General features: G+C 43.9%; 1 pseudogene; it reads left to right on the forward strand.

Moving 5' to 3' along the window:
• The first annotated feature begins 2,478 nt into the window (after nt 1-2,478).
• On the forward strand, nt 2,479-5,309 carry LOC103777243 (annotated as a pseudogene).
• The last annotated feature ends 8,350 nt before the right edge of the window (nt 5,310-13,659 follow it).

A 13,659-nucleotide genomic window follows, 5' to 3' on the forward strand; every position in this document is an offset into this window, starting at 1 on the left:
CTCCCCGCATTGCAGCCAGGTAGGGTGAGCTGTACGGCACGGAGGGCTCCTGCTGCCTGCCCCCGCAGCAGCTGGGCTCGTGAGGAGCAAGTTCCTCATTGGTATTTTCTTTGAGGGAACATGCTGTGGTCTGTATTGCATGGGTTCTGTCAGAGGGGCTGGCTCTTGCTCCCGTGGATTTGCAGGAGAGGGGTTCCTTTAGACAGAATACCATACTCTGTGCTTGAGGTTTAAACTTTTTCCAATGTTTAGGTGAGTTGCAGCTTCTGGTTGTTGCCTTTAACTGAGGGCACCACAGGCTGGGTGATGGCTGAGACAGAAATGAGTTCATTAATATTATCAGCTAATTTCCAGTTGTGAAACTTTAGAAGTGGTCCTTGTCTCTGTTAGAGAGGGAAAAAAACAGAAGTCTACCAACTGAACATCAGTGTTCTATTGTCTATTAGCACGAGCTTGCCAGCAGGAAAGCATCTCGTGACGTTGTCCTGGCACATCTGCTGAGTTCAGTCATCTGGAGCAGTGTGGCTTCATGATCTATCAGCACTGCTTCCAGCTTCCTGCATTCTATGTTCTCATCTCTGCTGCTTCACCTGAATTCACTCCTGGCTACCTCTGTCTGAAAGTGCAGGGTCTCAGGCATATGAGCTGGGAGGCTTAGTAATAAAGGGGGTTTTAATGTTGTTTTTTTTTTTTAAATGGCAAGCTGTATTTTGAATAGCCATGCCCTTTAATTTTTCTCATCAAAATGTCTTAACTTCAGGTATTAAAAATTTCTTCTGTTATGTATAAAGTGTAGTATTCCTGGGGTGCTTCTTTCTGATATTTTTTTCTTTTTGGTCCTCTACATATGGAAATAAGGAGATATTCATTTCACTTATTTTATGATAACAAAATTTTGGCCTTGATTTGAATTCCTCTTATCAGTTGCATCTGTGTGCAGAAGTTATGGCATGTCAGGAAAGTAAGGTATGCTTTCACTATCTGTCAGATGCAAGGCAAAAAAAATACCTCTAGCTTTATGCATTCAGTAGTAAATTAATAGAGATCTTATCAGTTCTTAGAGATGTAAATTGCTAAGCTCAGCCGAAAACTTGATGTGTGGTAGGAAATCAAGCTAATACTTGCTCCATCCGTTATAAGGAGCAGGCACAACAAGAGGCTAGGATAATGAGATGAGCATAAAGGGAGCAATGAATTTTACTTAGATGTCTTTTTGAAAGTTCATTATTGAACAACCGGTTTGTGAAGAGGCTTGGAAGAAAAGTCAGCTCTTACTGTTGGAGTACAAATGGAGTCTGAACTTTCACGTAAAAGATCTTGAATCTGTTATGAAAGTTTTGAGCTACACAGTAGTGGTAAGTGTCTTGAGTTTTGGTCTCTGAGCTCATGGAGAACATAGTTTCTGAGACAAGAAATTTAATACTAAAAGGCCTGTCATTCACTGCTTGCTTTGTGTTTTAAAGTAGGCCTGTGGGTCAAAAAGAAAAAAAAAAAACCAGGCCATCTCCAAACTGTGCTCTTTTGTTTTATGTTCTGCTTGAGAGGTATTGCAGCTTTTCTTATTGAGAATAGTCAGAAACAAGAGGATAGTCGTGGGGGAGTAAGCATTGTTCTTAATAGAAAATGCTAATGAATACACCCCATTACAAGTTGAGAAGAACTTTTCAGCTCCTGGTAGGTTTAGCAGCTGTATGTGCAGCAATACCCTGGGCGGTCCCTTCACTGTGTTTCCATGTTGGGTTTACCCAGAGACTCCCGTTACCTCCCTCGCAGGTGGGATCTAGCCTGGGGTCAGTGAGGTTGAGTGTCCAGCTGGAGTGAAAGTTATTTACCTGGTGGGAGCACAGCTTGTTGAGGGTGGCTGCTGGAGTAGCCAGAATCTATGCTCCTGATGGCCTCTTCCCAGTGGAGATAAACATTTGATGGTTGCAGGTCTGACTGTGCTTCTTCACTCTGTGATCTGGCAGCAGTTGTGGGGAGTGCTTGGTTGATCTTGTCTCATTTGTGTTACCTTCATCTTGAACCAGAGCTGGCAATGGCTTGCTAACGTTTAAAACTCCCTTGTGTTTTGGGAGTGTGTCTCCACATCTTTCCTTCTTGGCAGCTTCAAGCCCTGATAGCTTGAACTGTGAAATATCCATTCCCTGAGGTCAGTACCCTGTTTGAAGTGTCTACATATCACATGGTGCTCCAGAGGGGTGTCTCTCCAATGGTTCAAACATCTTTCAGATAGCTCAGTTGTGAGTTAGGATGCAAAGCCTCATCATTTTTGCACCCTTCTTTGGAAATGAGCTTATCTTCCTCACCAAATCGGACAGGTGAATATGTGCCTGTGTTCTTGGTCCTCTGTGGAGGATCTTTGTGTCTGAGGGAACTACATGTCTGTCTTCAGTTCTCTATTGAAATGGCAGTTGCTGCCAAATGCAAGTACCTCCTTTGGAGGGGTGTTTTACAGAATTACTGCTGAACATTGGAGACATGGCTGAAGAAAGCTGTAAGCCAAACTGTGACTATGAGTGTTTTAGCTACAGTGATACAAATTCAGGCAATTAGTGCCTTATTTTGATTTAACACTCCCCCCTTCCCACCCCTTTTCTTCCCAGCACTTTTGTCTTTCTGGGAAGTAGTTTGTGCAAGGTCAAAATAAAAATATCTGTGTGGCTGAGCGGTTTAACTGCAGAGTGGTGTGGTTGTATCAGCAGGAGGACATGCTTGCAGTTAAATGCTGAATTTAGTGGAGGCAAAGCCATTCTCAGTTCCTTTGCAACTGAGTAGAAGAAACCCATCAGGTGCAAGGACTCTAGCATGCCAGCATGATTTGAGACTCGGATGAATACGCAAGAGTCAAATGATGTCAGTAATTGCTGAAAAAAGCTTCGCTGGAAAAGGTTTCACTTCAGTTGCCGGCACTGTAGTAGAATGAAGAACCTTTGGCCTGCTGAAGCCCACAGCACCAAGGGAATAGTTTTTGAATACTTTTGTCCATGTTTTAGTTGGATTGAGCTGTGGCCCAAGGGGCCTGGAAAAGATATTGGCAGATGTGCTGGCACTTCCTGGCTGGGGGGACAGCCCGCTGACCCTGAAACAAGTAACCCCAGTAGCCCTGGGAGCAAGGGAGACTGTTCTAAAGAAGCGCCGGTAGTGTAATTGTGCTGAGGTCAAGGGCCCCAGCTAATAAAACCTTTCACATTCATGATTCACAGGGCTGCATCAGCAGGATCCAGTGCAGACCTGTCTTACTGAGAAGAGTCTCTGATGTCAAGAAGTGGATCTCTCTGGAGACCAGTGCTTGCTTCTGCTCTGTCAGCAACCCAGTAGATCAGAGTGCTTCAGTTACCTTGCTCTGAGCTTGAGCAGACAGAGGGCATCAAAATGAGTGCTTTTTCAACTTTGTTGCCTGACTCCAGGCATGTACTTTCATTGGCTTATCCTCTCAAGAAGTGTATCCTGGTAGTCTAGTGGTAAACCTTCCCTCACCATTGGGCTGCAGGCTTCCTCTGCTGGGACCTGGGATGTGTGTGGTGTGTCTCCCTGCCTGGGAACGTGAAGTGGTGTTTGTTGGACATGATCTTACGGTGGAGGTGGAATTCTCAACTTTCATGCAACATCTGGTCTTGGGCAAATCAGTTAAATCAAAACCTATAAATAACTGTAAGCAGAATGCGATGCTTTAATTTAGAGAACTTTGGGAACCTCCGTAGCTTGCTTTTAGGGATGCTGAGTGTTTTCCTACCTGTGTTTACAGTCACTCAGTATTTCATGTTCAGATTTTGTTTGACTTCCAGCACCTGAGTTTGAGCCTTCCTTGTCTTTTTTGATACATTTCCTGCTCTGAAAGTGTCAGCTACAAAGGAATTCAGCTAATGGAAAGTCATAAAGACTGTCTTTTCATTTGACACGCTGGAAGCTCATGTTTATGCTGTGCAGTTACTGCAAGTGGATATTCTAAAGTTCTGATCCTTTGAGACCTTTTTTCCTCCCCATACCAGAAATAAGTATGATTTTTCTTGCACCTGCCTGTCATGAAACAAATGAAGCATTGGGTGGTCGTGCACCAGTAGAATTCACAGTCCTGAGGGATATGGGTAAGACAAAGAAATGTCAGGACCCTGAATTTTTAGGAAAGCAAACTTCCAGCTCTTCAAGGAGATAATCAATAGGAACCTATGGGAAATGATGTCAGGGATAAGGGAGGAGAACAGAGCTGGCAGATCTTTAAGGAGTCTTTCCATATTGCACAGGAGCTCTTGATCCTCAGGTGTAAGAAATCAGTCAAGGAAGGCAAGAGACCAGCATGGCTGAGTTGACACTTGCTGGGCAAACTAAAGGGCGAGAAGGAACTGCACAGGCAGTGGAAGCAGGGACAGACGTCCTGGAAAGAGTCTGGGGATGCTGCCTGGTTGTGTAGGGTTGGGGTCAAGAAGGCCAAGGTGCAGCTGGAGCTGAACTTGGCAAGGGACAAAAAGAATAATAAGAAGGGCTTCTACACATACATCAGTCAGAAGAGGAAGGTCAAAGAAAGTGTGTCCCCTGGCATGAGCAAGATTGGCAAGCTGTTAACAACAGACAACGAGAAGGCTGAGGTACTCAACGACTTCTTTGCCACAGGCTTCACTGGCATCTCTCTCCCAACACCCCGCAAATGGATGGACCTCAGGACAGGGACCGAGGGAGCAAAGTCCTACTTGCTGTAAGAGAAGATCAGGTTCATGACCACCTGAGAAACCTGAACATATATAAAGCCTGTGGGAACTGATAAGATCCATCCCTGTGTCCTGAGAGAATTGGCTGATGCAGTTGCCAAGCCACTCTCCATGATATTTGAAAAGTCCTGCCAATCAGATGAAGTCCCTTGTAACTGGGAAAAGGGAAATATTACACCTGTTTTTTAAAAGGGCCTAAAGGAGGACCCTGGGAACTACCAGCCTGTCAGCCTCACCTCTCTGCCTGGGAAGATCATGGAACAGGTCCTCCTAGAAGCTATGCTAAAGCACATGGAGGACAGGGAGGTGATACAAGACAGCCAGCATGGCTTCACTAAGGACAAGTGCTGCCTGACCGAACTAGTGGCCTTCTGTGATGGAGTGGCTACATCAGTGGACAAGGGGAGAGCTATGGATGTCATCTGTCTAGACTTCTGTAAAGCCTTTGACACAATCCTCCACAACATCCTCTCTAATTTGAATTTTTTCAATAAATTTTCAAAATTTAGACGTAGGGATTTGTTTGAATGGACTTTTGATGAATGGATTTGTTTGGTAGATGAGGAATTGGTTGGATGGTCACATCCAGAGGGTAGTGGTCAATGACTTGATGTCCAGATGTAGTGTGTCTCAGAGGTCTGTATTGGGGCCAGTACTGTTTAATATCTTCAACAGGGACATGGACAGAGGGATCGAGTGCACCCTCAGCAAGTTTGCAGGCTACATCAAGCTGAGTGGTGCATTTGACATGCCTGATGAAAGGGATGACATCCAGAGGGACCTGGACAAGCTTGAGGAGTAGGCCCATGGGAACCTCATGAGGTTCAAGAAGGTTAAGTGAAAGGTTGTGCTTCTGGGTTTGGGCCACTCCTGGTATTAATACAGGCTGGGGGATAATGAGTTTGAGAGCAGTCCTGTGGAGAAGGACTTGGAGGTACTGATGGGTAAAAAGCTGGAAATGAGCCATCAATGTGTGCTCACAACCCAGAAGGGCAACTGTATCCTGGGCTGCATAAAAACAAGTGGGGCCAGCAGGTCAAGGGAGGTGATTCTGACCCTCTACTCCGCTGTGGTGAGACCCCACCTGGAGTACTGCATCCAGTTCTGGAGTCCTCAGCATAGGAAAGACATGCACCTGTTGGAATGGGTCCAGAGGAAAGCCACAAAAATGATCAGAGGGCTGGAGCACATCTCCTATGAAGAAAGGCTGAGAGAGTTGGGGTTGTTCACCCTGGACAAAGGAAAGCTCTGGGTGGACCTTATTGCGGCCTTTCAGTACTTAAAGGGGGCTTATAAGAAAGATGGTGACAGGCTCTTTCAGAGGGCTTGTTGCTGTAGGACGGGGCGTAATGGTTTTATTTAAAAGAAGGGTAGATTCAGACCAGATAGCAAGAAGAAATTTTTTTACAGTGAGAGTGGTGAAACACTGGCACATGTTGCACAGAGAGGTGGTAGATGTCTCATCCATGGAAACATTCCAAGTCAGGTTGGATGGGAATCTGAGCAACCTGATTGAGTTGAAGATGTCGCTGCTCACTGCAGGGGTTTGCGCTAGATGACCTTTAAAGGTTGCTTTCAATCCAAACCAGTCTATGATTTCTAGAAACACAGAATCTTGGGTTGGAAAGGACCTCAAGGGTCATCTAGGTCAACCTTTCTTGGCAAAAACATGGTCTTAGATAAGATGGCCCAGCTCTCTGTCCATATGAATCTTAAAAAGTGTCCAGTGTTGGGGAATCCACCATTTCTCCAGTGGGATTATTCTAATGGTTAGTTGTTCTTATTGTGGAAAATTTTTCTCTTGTGTCCAGTTGAAATCTCTCCAGGAATAGCTTGTATCCATTACCCCTCATCTTTTCCATGTGGCTCTTTGTGAAAAGGAGGTCTCCATCTGCTTTGTAGCCACCGTTCAAGTACTGGAATATGGTGATAAGTTCTGCCTTATGCCTTCTTTTCTCAAGGCTGAACAAACCCAGGTGTCTCAGCCTTTCTTCCTTCCTGTGGCAGCTTCCCAGTACTTTGATCACCTGTGTGGCCCTTCTCTGGACCCTCTCCAGCCTGTCCACAACTTTCTTGTATAGCAGGGACCAAAACAGAACACAGTATTCCACGGGTGGCCTGACAAGCACTGTGCAGAGTGGGGTAATGACTTCTTTACCCCTACCTGGTGATGCCCTGGTTGATGCAAGCCAACATCCCATTGGCTTTCTTTGCCACAGCAGCACACTGGTCACTGGTGTTGAGCTTCTGTGATTCCTCACTGGTACTCAACTTCCACGGGTATAACCGAGTGTTGGAGGTCTTTCCGCCCTTTGCCTGGTTACCTGTATCTTGTTTGTCAGTGTGGATGTTAAGGAAAAATGTCTGAAAATACCACTATAAAGAGCTCTATTTGAAGCTATTGGAGCACAGAATGATAGATAAGTAATGAATCTTTCATTTGAGTAGTTGGTAAGCCTTCTGCTCTGCTGAAAGGAAGGAATATATACATCTCAATGGATTTTTTTTTTTTTTAAATAAGCTCTTCTTTTGCAGGTTAAATACTTTGTACACATTTGTGTCATGGTGTAAGAAACCTGCTTTTAGTGCTGGTACTGGTCTGTGTTTTGATGACGAAAGCGCTTGTGATACAAATGTTAAGGTTTTTTTTGGTGGGATCACAGCATTTTTCATATTTTGCAGTTGACTGAGTCAGTCATTAGCTACGAGTCACCTGGTGGTGAGTCAGCTCAATACTGCATGACTAATTCCTCGTGTCATCTCACTAGTTTTTTTTATAGTCTTTTAGTTGGACCTGCAGCTCTGGTCACAGAGCACTATTGCTTTCTTGTTAATGGAAAGTATAACCCTCTGTTGAGTTGGCTTGTTATGCCCCAGTTCCATACCTTCAGGAATTGGTTAGGGCAGTAAAATGACTCCAAATGATTATTTGGAATGCTTGTGTATAGAAATCCTACTAATGTGATGCACGTTTTTGTCCTTCTTGTCCTTTTTGTCCTACATGTGACAAGCTAAACCACTGACTTGAAGGCACAAGTCTGACCTTTAATCCAGAGCATCTGAGTTTTGAGAAGACACTGTCTTCATTTTGGAGTCCAGCCATGCTGCCCATGTCAGCGTAGCGAGAGCCAGCCTTGCACTGCTGTATCTGCAGGTGCACTGTGCTCGTTTGCAGCTTCACCAGGCATCTCACTTTGCTGGTGGGCATGGGTTTCTGGCATTGCTTTGATATTGAGCAGAACTGCAGTTCCGTGGCTGCAGTTGAACCTGGGTGTTAGGAGGCAGCTGTGTGCCACCAGCTGTGCATGGCTGTCCAGTGACTCCCTTCCTGTGCTCGCTGCTCTCCACACCACTGGCAACGGCTTTCCCTGCAGCTTGGCTTCTGTGGCACCTTGCTGGTGCTGTGGGCTTAGTGGCTCTGGGATGAGGACAAGTGAGGCTGGGCACCACACAGGACATTGCTAAACCCTGGCTTTTAAAAATCAGCGGGACAAGAGTTGGAAGACATAAATCTTGAACGGGACACGTCTGAGCCTGCAGAAAAGTTTCTACTGCTAGTTTGTATTAACATTGTGCATAACAAAAGGCAACATCCAAACAGAGGGTAGTAAATGCAAGACATTTTAGGGGGAAGAAAGGAGATTTGGTTGTGGGATTGAAACATGCCCTCTTTTCTAGAAACTCCTGATTTAATCAGCCAAGGCTGAAGATCCATGTACCAAAAATCATTGTGTTGTCAGAACAGGAGAGAGTTTATATGTAGAGCTAAGTCACTGGGCTTGGCTAGTGAGTCTAACCCTTGGTCTTGGGTTTGAAGCATGCATGGGTGAGAAAGAAGAGGGGGGAAGAAGTTGCTCGGCTCATTTACCATCAGTTCAGGCCTGTCCCGGGTGTACGTGCTGCTTCATTCCCTGCTCTTTGAGCCCGTTTCACATCATGCTGTAAGTGCCTGTAATAAAAAGAATAGATGGCTAGTTGGTGTGCTAACAGGAGGCCTGCACCCTTGAAAAGATTGTGCATGTGTTAAGCTGAGCACATTTCGAGCATGGAGAGGGGTCACATCACTAGGAGAAGAGAACATTGATTTTGATACAGGAGAAGACAGCCTTTTGTCACTTGTAGGAGGGTTTTCCCCATTGATCTCTAAAGCTGTTTTTTAGGATGTGATCTTTTTCAGAAAACAGCAAAATAAATCTGTTTGGGTAGTAAAGAGTAGCCTGGAAAGGTAAGTGGAGGGTAACACTGGACTGGCTGCTAGACAAAACTGGCATGTCCATATGTCTCTCTGAGAACCTTTCCTCCCATGCAAGCAATCAGAAAAGGTAGTCCAGTTTTAATCTACTTCTAATCTTTTTTTTCATGACATGTCAAGGCAATCTCATTATATTTGTTGTTGAACTTGTATCTAACCATTTTAAAGAATATAGACTGAGGCTTTTACAGCTTCATATGCTTGAGGTTTATAAGGACAAATTCAAAAATAAAGAACAATGTTCTTAAGACAGAAAAATGCTGGTGTGATTTTCTTTGCAGCACAAGGTTGGGTTTTAATTCCTAGGACTATAAATATTACAGTTATATGTAAGGTTACCAAGTAATTATTTGAATATAAGATGTCTTTCTTGTCTGCCTCCTTCATAATTTGGACACAACTATTGAAGAAGTACTATCCTTATTGGAGGGAGTGGGGAGAGGAAGATCTCAGGTTTAGGTTGGATATTAGGAAGAATTTCTTCACTGGCAGAATAAAGAAGTTGGACAAGGCTGCCCAGAGAGGTGGTGGAGTCCCCATCCCCTGGCACTGTTCAAAAACATGTAGATGTGGCACTTGGGGATATGGTTTAATGGCCATGGTAGTGGTGGATTGACAGTTGGACTTGGTGATCTTAGGGGTCTTTTCCAACCTTAATGATTCTATGATTCTATTAATTGCCCTTTGCTTGTATTATGGGAACTAGTTGTAATTGGGCTTCTCCAGCAGAGGTGTAGATGCTATCTGGTGTGTAATACAAATGTGGTTTTCAAATGTAAGCACAGGCTAGCTGTGGATAATGAAATCTCCCACACATTTTAATAAGCGGGTCACCTTCTTATGTGTTAAATTTGCTCTTTTACTTCTTGCAAGGCAGGAGGTTCATAGTTCAAATGCAAACCAGACAGTTGATGTGCTGATTTTATGGGCGTGATGTACGGAACAGTCTGTCAGACTTCTGCAGCCAAGAGCAGCTTCTTTTTGTTCCTGGTGTATAAGACATGTTCTCACACATGTCCAAGCGATATCCATGCCGTACAATGTGACTCCTGATATGACTTGGAAACCTATTGCATCTCTTGACCACCCCATCTGCCCATATGCGTTGATTCATGCCCTGCAACAACTGATGGGTGCTCCAGTCTGCTGGACTGTTTTTGGCAGCACTACTTATCTTTTTCTTAAAAGAAGCTTACTACAGGAGTATGGCCTAGAATGGGCATAGTCAGACCTTCTACTTGTTGGGTTTTTGTTGTTGGTTTTGAATTTTTTTTGAGGGGGTGTGGATATTATTTTATTTTGGTTCTACAAAAAGAGAAAAGCTTTAAGGTTTCATATTTAACATCCACAGGCTCTTCATGAGTGCAGTGAAAAGAGGCTTACCTGCGCAGTAACAGAAGATGAACAGTAATACATGCAGTATTATCTCTAAGGATGTAAAAAGGGGAATTTGTGATGGGTCTAAGAAAGAAAGAAGAAAATATTTTTTTAAGCCATGCTGTGAAGCTTATGTGGCTCCTGGGCCTGCTATGTTCTTGCTCCTTGTAATAGAACTAAGCAAAAGAATATAATACTGTTTTCCTCCAAACCAGACTTACTAAAATGCAGTAGTGTTTTCATATTTGTACTTCAGTATCTCCAAGAGGCCTTTATGTCTTTGTGCTAGACACACTAAAATGTTATAGAAAAGAGGTAGCTTTTTTTTTTTTTTTTTTCTAAAAAGCTTTCAGGCAAAGAAAGAGCTCCTTTTGGCATACCTAAACAATGTATGCTTTGAGTAATAATCAAATTTGCTAGCACCTGTTTGAGAAAACCTAAGTAATTAATGCCCAACTATAGAACCAGTCTGGCTAATGCTCCTCTTTGGTGCAGATTAAAGGATGACTGTGGTGTGTTGCCTGTAACTAACCAGTTTCTCTTTTTCCCAGTCTAAACTTAAAGATTTTTAGACCTTGGGGTGAGTATGTATTCTTGTCCACTGCAGTATTTTCTTACAAATTAAAGTTGCATGTGTGCTTGTAGTCCAGAGGAATATGCAAAAAATCTTAAATTTCTGTAAGTTTATACATTTCAAGTCTACCCTCCCTCTCATTTCTACTGCTTTTCAAAACAAGATAAAATAGAGGGGGGGTGTCTTTATTTACTAGATGTATCTGTTGTCTTTGTGATGTGGTTTGGTTTTTTTTCTCTTCTTACTCCGCTGCTTGCCTTTCCCTTCACCATCATTTCATGATAATTGAAACATTGTGGAATACTCACCTGGTTTTACTGATCTTAAACCAGAGCAATTCTTGGTCAGAGGAGGTGTGGAAAACTTCAGCTGGGGGTGGGGGGGCTGTCCTTCCCACCCAAGAGTACACAAACAGCTGAGGAAAAGTAGTTAAAACAGGAAAGCTTGAAGTTATCATAAATGACTGGTCAGTGGCACTTTGGCTCTTTTGACCCACGAAAGGCTTGCATGGGGCCACCAGGAGCCCTCTGACGTCAGTCCTGTGCGGGGCCGGAGGATCTCAGTTGATGGGAGCCAGTTGAGTTCTCAGGGCGTGAATCTGAGTTTCATGGTTGTAATGAAAAATGCTTAACTGACTTGGCTGCCGTCTGGGATACGTGCAGCTTTGTTTCATGCCTGTCCAAACCTGCTTTGTTCCTTCTTGCAGCAAGCTCTCCTCTTGCTGCAGCTAACAGTGCTAGGGGGTGATGATGGGGAGAGCCAGTCCCAATTATGCTGATTTAATAAGTTTCAGATTTCCTCACTGACAACAGTTGTGGCTTTTCATGGCAGTTCAACATAACAGGACATGTTGGTAAGCGCTTTGTTGCAAGAATATAAGCAATGTGAGAACCTTGAGTGTCTTGAAGGTTTAACCTTTGCTTAGTGCCACAACTGGCAAAGTGCCTCGCTTGCTTTTTAGGAGGACCTCGGATTGAAGAGAGTGAAACAAGGTCTTGCTGCAACAGGCTGACGTGTGCGGTGATACTAACTGACCAACAGCACTTCTCCAGGAGCTGCTGATGGTTATCTGCTGGAGCCTGCTGCTACTGTCTAACCACATTAGTCCTGGAGAACAGCAAGAATCTAATGGCAAAATACACTCCATACGACTTTAAAATAAGACAGCTTTGTGCTTTTTGAAAGCATTGAGGTTTATACCCATTTTTGTTGACTACATTTCTTTATAATATATTATTAAAAAAAACACCACTTTTTGCTGCTAGTATAGAAATTCAGAGCTCTTCCAACTTCTCCCTCCTTTTCACCAACTTTCACCCAGCATCTATTATTTCTGCCGAGTCATCTGAGAGACAGTAACAGCAGAGGGACCCCTATCCCTTCTGGGACCACTAGGACCAGTGGATGTTGCCAACATGGTCAGTGCAGTGGCCCATGGTTGTCTGTTTTGCGGGGATGGCTCGTTGGAGCTCCAGCTGCCCCATACACATTGTGGCACTGCATACAGGCTGCCCCTCACCTAGGCTCAGAGGCAATCCACTCAGCTACCTGTGGAGTTTTTTCTTTATCTTCTTTTTTTTTTTTGGCACATGTGTGGTGTTTTGTGGTGGTGGTGTTTTGTTTGTTTGTTTTTTTTTTTTAGAAAAAGACCTATTGAGATCAATTGCTTTGTGCCTCAGATCAGAAGTACTGGTATAATTTGTAGGCTGCTTATTGAACAGAGTTGTTCTAGTTTTTGATAGTGGGAGATTTTATTCAAATCCAGCCTCGTTCATTCAGTTGCAAATAGTCATAGTTTATTGCATGTGAATCATTGAAAAAGTATGACTTTGAAATTGGGATTTTCACTTGAGCTCTGACTGATGATGACAGTCAAACTAATGATTTCAGTGCCTGGCATCATCCTTAGATGCGCTTTCCGTTGGGTGGAAAACAATGGATAAAGTATGGTGGGTTTTTTGGTGTTTTTTTTAGTGTTTGGTCTTCCTTCTGAGAAGAGGAAACCATTAATTTCCCCCCCTCATCCTTGGAGCTAGTTAAGGCAATATGCATTGAAAGCAAAGGGAGTATTGCCATGACATCTGTTTACTGGGTGCTGCTTACAGTGCCACCAACTTGGGGATGCCTTTGGTGGGGTGTCCAAGCCACACAGAGGATTGAACCTATGGGGATCATGAGCCCAGACCTTCCTCTGTTCCTCTGCTGCATGACAGGATTTGCTTTCCGCCTTATCTCGTAGTGTCCTGCAGATTGGAGGCCTCTTCCCTGGCTTCCTGCAGGGTCAAAGCTGACTTCCAGCTGAGACCCTGCTGTTGACTAGCTGTCTGGCAGGGAGTCAAAGGCCCATCCTGTGGAATGTCTCCTGTGTCCTGCCCTTGGATTACTTCATTTGGTTCAGCATTTTGGGAAAGCCTGGGCAGCTGCAACCTCTCCACTTTGCTCCAGAGAGAGAAAGGGGCACTTTTCCATGCTGAAGCAAGTTCTGGTGATGTGCCAGGAATGTTTCACATTTTTTTCTACAGTATCACAGTCATAGTATTTGTAGGTTGGTGGACTTCTTAAAAATGGAGTTTTGTGATGTCTTCAGGTGCTGTATAGCTATGGGTTATACAAGGTCACTTGCAAAGCAAGTGAAGTTCATCTTTAATTTTTGTTTGGTTTTTTTTTTTTTTTCTTGTAAGAGTTAGCGTGGACTGCCTAAAGGCTTACTGTAGTATAATCTGGGTAAAATTGTTGTGGTTAGTTTGAATAAA

This window comes from Merops nubicus, unplaced genomic scaffold, assembly GCF_000691845.1.
Source record: "Merops nubicus isolate BGI_N331 unplaced genomic scaffold, ASM69184v1 scaffold2930, whole genome shotgun sequence".
NCBI classification, from domain to species: Eukaryota; Metazoa; Chordata; class Aves; order Coraciiformes; family Meropidae; genus Merops; species Merops nubicus.